The sequence below is a fragment of the Aplysia californica genome, unplaced genomic scaffold, assembly GCF_000002075.1.
Source record: "Aplysia californica isolate F4 #8 unplaced genomic scaffold, AplCal3.0 scaffold00749, whole genome shotgun sequence".
Lineage (NCBI taxonomy): Eukaryota > Metazoa > Mollusca > Gastropoda > Aplysiida > Aplysiidae > Aplysia > Aplysia californica.
In genome coordinates, this window is record NW_004798019.1 from 142,578 (window position 1) to 148,382 (window position 5,805).

General features: G+C 39.3%; 1 protein-coding gene across 1 annotated transcript in view; it reads right to left on the reverse strand.

The window, feature by feature from the left end:
* The window catches only part of LOC101860367 (SPRY domain-containing SOCS box protein 1), a gene marked incomplete at its 3' end in the record, with an annotated part of 6,484 nt that extends 3,239 nt beyond the window's left edge, over positions 1-3,245 (reverse strand). Inside the window, 1 exon segment of the mRNA XM_013088468.2 lies at positions 3,023-3,245.
* Positions 3,246-5,805: the final 2,560 nt, after the last annotated feature.

The following is a 5,805-nucleotide window of genomic DNA, read 5'->3' on the forward strand; positions in this document are numbered from 1 at the left end:
GGGGGGTGTTTACAAAAATGCAACAGTAGAGATCAAGAGGAAGGCCATGTAGACCCTGGAGATGCACAACAATTTAGAAAAGTGGAAAGACATGGAAATTATATAAAGAGGCTAGCTCGAAATAGGGAAAGGTGAAGAGTGTTTTTCCCCCCAGGGCAGTGCCACTGACTGTAGTGTCTTTAGGCCATTCCCAAAGGGGGAACATTTTTCTCTCGTTCAAGCACAGTAGAATTGTAAATGGGCTGACTCATAACTGTGACTGATCTACAACAGGGAACTGTTGCCTTTTCTTTCCTGACCCTTACTGTACTATTGTCATTTTCCTCTACTTCTTTTGTATGTTTGTCACTCTTGTGACCTGCTATTTCCGGGGTGCCTAGATACAGATAGTTGAAGCAAACCTTGTGCTGTTAAAGCTAAAGAGGTGAGCAGAGTAAGTCTGATTCCCTGTAAAGACTACTCTGTTGACACCCACCCCTTGACACTCATATGCCCTTATGCAGTTGTGCGTTGTGTAGAGGTACATGTTATACGGACTTGCATGTTATTTTTATTTAGAAAATTGCTAAACGTAAATTTGACAAAGAAAAGAAGCTGATCATCATAAACCTTGGAAAATAAACCATACAATGCCATGAGGACTAAACAGTCTCTGAATTAGGGTAACCAGTCATTTCGTCACACAGTCTTCTTGTCACACCCTATTATGTGTGACGAAATGACTTCACAGATCTATCTCTCCAAAATTGTTGCTAGTAAGAGTTTTTGAGGATCAGCCTAAAGCTTCTTTTAAAAAAAAATATAAATTATAATTTTTGATATTAATAAAATCTTCATCCAAACTGTTCCATAGTTGAACAATAGTTTAAATATAAGGCGAAACAATGTCTGGTAAATAGTTAATAGGCTTCGTTTGAAAGTAGGGGTCTAGCTGCAGCACCATACATTTCTATAAATTACTATTATAATTAGCTAATTTATTTTTAACAGAACTAATATGATCATGCCAATCACACCTTTCATCAATAATAATTTACCTAAAAACTGTGATGATCTGACTCAATAGATTTCAATATTGTCAATACATATTTATGAACGGTGTAGCTGATCAGATAGGCACGACGACTCGCACAGCCCCCCCCCCTTCCACATACAGCCCCAACCCTCCCCCCAAAAATTGTGATTTGCCATCGCAATGATAATGCACGTTTGACTTGATGTTTGCAAGTGTGCTACGAATACGAATTGACCATCTCCATTCAACCTTGTGGATTTGGAGTGTGACGAGATGACAGTGACGTCTTGACGGCACCAGTCTGACGAAATGACTGGTATTCCTGAAATAGTGTTGTTCTCTGGAGTAACAAAACTCAAAAGCAGTTCCCAACCCACTTCTACTCACATCACATGACGTAGTCAAATGATTAGAACCAGTTCAAGCCCCCATTACGAGGAAAATTTATCATGACAAAATCTGGATCTGTCCATTCCTTACTCGCTTAAACTAACATTTCACATGCACAAGATGATGAACTGTGTATGTTTAGTCATTCATTGATTTTGTTCTCTAGAGTAACAAAACAAATAATGAAGTTCCCAATCCACTTCTACCATTCACATCACATGACATAGAGTTTAAAATTCAGTTCAAACCCCATTATGAGAAAAATTTATCATGAAAAAAATCTTGATCTGCCCATTCCTTAATTAATAGCTTTGGATGACATTTTCACATTCACAAAATATTACCCTTAAGACTAAGAGTAGTCATTTTTTAAGCATTTTTAATTTATATCCTCTCTGTTGAGACAAGATAATGACAAGTGCCTATTGCCTCTTTAGTTTTAGTAAGAGTTTTACGGCACTTGAAACACAATATGAATAAGGTCATGTAAGTGCTAAAGATGAGAGGTAAGACAGTAACAACACAAAAAAGAAGGAGGGGAGATAGAGATGATAGATTTTTCATAGGAAAGTAGGAGCAAACGACACCAAAGCACCAGCCAACCACCCACTTTAGGTGAAACAGCGGTGACTACAATCAGATCTATCTATCAAGGACTCAAATAATTTCTGAATCTCCTAAAACTTTGACATTCCAACAAAAATAAAGACTACACAGTGAACAGTGATTCAGAAGAGATGTTGGTCATGGACCAGGTCCATAGACAAAAACAATTTTGAAAAATTCAGCTGATTTCACACCGAGTTATTAAAAGAAAACCTCTATGCAGATATTTAATAGGCATGCTTGAACAAATAACAGGACAGCAGTGATTAAACTGGACATCAAGAAAAGCTGTTAAAAGCGGCACCTTGTGACGTCTTGTCAGTGTGCGTCGGTAGAAATAAAACCTGACAGCTATCTTTGGATTAGATTCTCATTAAATCGTTCATCCCTCAGTCATTCTGAAAATGTAGGTTAAAATAAATTTTACTTTTCTACTTTACTTGGAAAGAAAATCCCACCAAAATAGAAAAAGGAATGGATTCTTTTGAACCAACAAATTACAAGGCTCCAGTTTGTGTTCCTACCTTCACCACCATGTCCTCAAGCCCAAGCCCTCTTTCTCTTGAGCACAAACACACAAAGATCAGACCAAACAGCTGAAACCAAGCCCATGCACAACACTAGCCGATCATAAAGACCGTCACGAATGAAGACTCTTTGTTCGGGTCGGTGGCTTGCCTGGCTGTGTTTTACATTGTTTTTGTTTGGTGTGGCAACGATCGATAACTTCCAGCGAAAATGTCTACAGTCAGAAACGACATTACTAAAATGGACTCAAGAAACACACACATACGAGTCTTGTGAATAGGCTACAACAGATAGTATACCACATTCAAGCTATATTATAATAAAGAGCTTCTAAAATAGTAACTGAACATCTGTCGATCTGGGCAAGCGGGTAGGAATCGAGGTTTTTCGAGGTCGGAGACGATAGCAGAGAAGAAAGAGAACGGGCGGTGTAGACCGAGCGCTACACTGCGATAAAAAAAAACAACAAAAATCGCACCCTACCTGCTTTGATCAGATATTTCAGATTTTCTGTCTTAATCCAGTGAACCCTAGACATAATAACTGGTCTGCACTATTCGTCAATGACAGATAGGCTTTTTTCCCCCTTGGGAGTCTACTACTGTGGACAGCAGGCCACGGTTGAATGACTCACAAAACGACTGCTATCCCAGGCCGGGGGGCCATTGTGGCTTTACAATATGGCCACCATCTCCAGGGTTGCCAGATCGGGTACGAGCTTTCCAGCTAAATTGATGCTTCTTCAAAAAGGAGCTGAAGTCAGTATATTGGTATTATCTTAGTCCACGAACAACTACACAGAACATCGTAAAAGAGCACGCAGTTTATTCAGAGCAGCATGTTTTAAAGTTCTTATAACAAGAATGATGTGTTGATAAATCATGTCAAGGATGCGATCATGTTTATGCATAGTATGAATTGTCAAGTACATGTACATACATTGTAATTGGTGAATCCAGAAGCTTTTTAGCATTCTCTTACAATAAAGTAGACTAAAGGTAGACGAAGAGTGGAAGAAACGTATTAATATTTGTTCTGATGATAAATTCATCAAAACAGGCTAAATTACGCCTTTTAAAGACCGCTATTTATCTACAATTAATATAATGTTAAAGTTCCAATAATCATCAGCAGTTTATACAGTATTTAAAGAGATTGGATCTTTGAATATGATGAAAACACCAATCATATAAAAAGGTTGGTGGATTGTGGCGATACGCGTTTTTAATAGGCGAAAGCTACAAACCACCATAGACCATTTTCTTTCAGCTCCACGATTTTCGTCCAAAAGGCCAATGTGGCACGGTAGTCATCTCAAAGTATCACGTGACCCTATTGCCTTTGTACGTCAAAGAGAGACGAGCGATGATTATTAGCTCTCTATCGATCAGTTCATGAATAATACTGGGAAAGAGAGAAAGGAGAGAGAAAGAAAAACTGAAAAATAGAGAGTTGGTTTAGGTGGAAACAATGTTTTTCATTAGAAATTACAAACTCGCATTACAAACTTGAATTTGTCACATAATGTCTCTTGATCTAGTAGAAAAAAAACAAACTAACAAGCAAAAACAGTTGAACATAATATGAACTGAGAAAAGCGGAAAATATGTTTTTCTTTCTTTTCCCCTGACACAGTGTAATTGTTATGGCCACCACTTCTTTCGCTGATTTCATTACTTTTTATGGGGGGGGGGGGGGGGGGGGGGATAAACATTAGGCCTATCCCGGATGCGTCAATTAAATGGGGACATAAGCAGGGAGGTCAAAACGGCAAATGAAACAATGAACAGTAAGAGAAAAAGAAACTTGGGTAAACACTGAAACGATCTCCTCAGCAGAGAACACCGCTCCTTTACCCACACAAAACAAGACAACAACAAACTCTGTGTGTGCGGCGTGCGGGTTTGCTCGTTCCCGCTCTTGATTGCGAATCGCCGAAAGTAATGTCACACTCCCCTTTTTATGCTCGACGGAAGATTCGCATCGAATCTGGCCATTCGAAGGCTACATTAAAAATGTTTCATTTTATTTAGCCAATTGACGTATTTTCTTTTTCTTTGGATCTATTTATTTTTTTGCATGCAATGCGGAATATGAAAAAAAATGAAATATAGATTTCCGAAAGTGGCCATGATATTATTATGCAGCCTAGTCTACCAAAGCAGATATAAAATAACGAGGGGAAAATAAACCAAGTACGGTACGTAGCCTACCATGACTACCAAATTTCAAATATATTTTTAAAGACAAAAATCAAGAATTAAGAGAACAAGTCTCAAATAATAAAGTAAGCAACAAATATCAAGCTCTGGGAACATTTATATAAGAACTCAATTTGACAAAATCGTGGGGTGGGGTGGGGGTGATCAAGGACTCAGTAAAGGAAGCCATGGAAAAAAATAAAATGCGCTTTATGGTAAATGTACACACCTTTTTTTTGTTACCTGCAAATACCCGTCACCCTCCGGCAGCCTTGGACGTGTCACGTCAAGCAGACTTTCGCGGGAGGGGGGGTGGGGAGGGCTCTCCTGGCCTAGAGGTTAAGGTGTTCGCCTCTCATTCAAAGGTTCCGAGTTCGAATCCGGGAAACTTTTTGTCGCTAAAAAATGTCTCCTTTCACCTCCTTTTCTGCTCTCTAACCATGTTCTGTCGGCTGACTAGCTGCTTTCGTCTCCACTTTCTGCCCCCAAGCCCCCACGTCCTTCCCGATCCTTGGGCTCCGGGCTCTCTGCAGCCTTTCGTCGTCTGCTACTCTTTGGACTGCTCTATTTCAGTTTCAGCTCGACCCCTGATCTTATGGTATGTAAGATGTAACATCTATACCTTCTCGGACAAGGGTGAAAAATCTCCGAGGTCCCGAGTGCAAGTTGCACACGTTTAAGATCCCCGAATATGTTAAGTTGTTTAATCAAACTTGCATAAATATGCTGTTTTGAAACTCCTGAATTTTGTTATATTGACATGTAACTCCACTTTTTCATAGAACAAGATCTTGGCTTGATACTCAAAAGCTAATGCTTTTTCTGGTACATGTATCAGCAACCTCAAATTAGCTTAGAACAAGTTTTAAAATTAATGCCGCAAAATTATGAGTGTTGACCCCAGTGTAATTTATCCGAAAAAACAGGTAAAGGGAAATAACTAAACAAAAAGATTACCACAAAAGCGCTCGCTAAGAGTTTCTGAGCTTTTTTTGGCAAGTGTTTAACGGCGCTCGCAACTGCATTATAAGCCCAGAGGAGGGGGGTGGGGGTGGGAATGAGGGT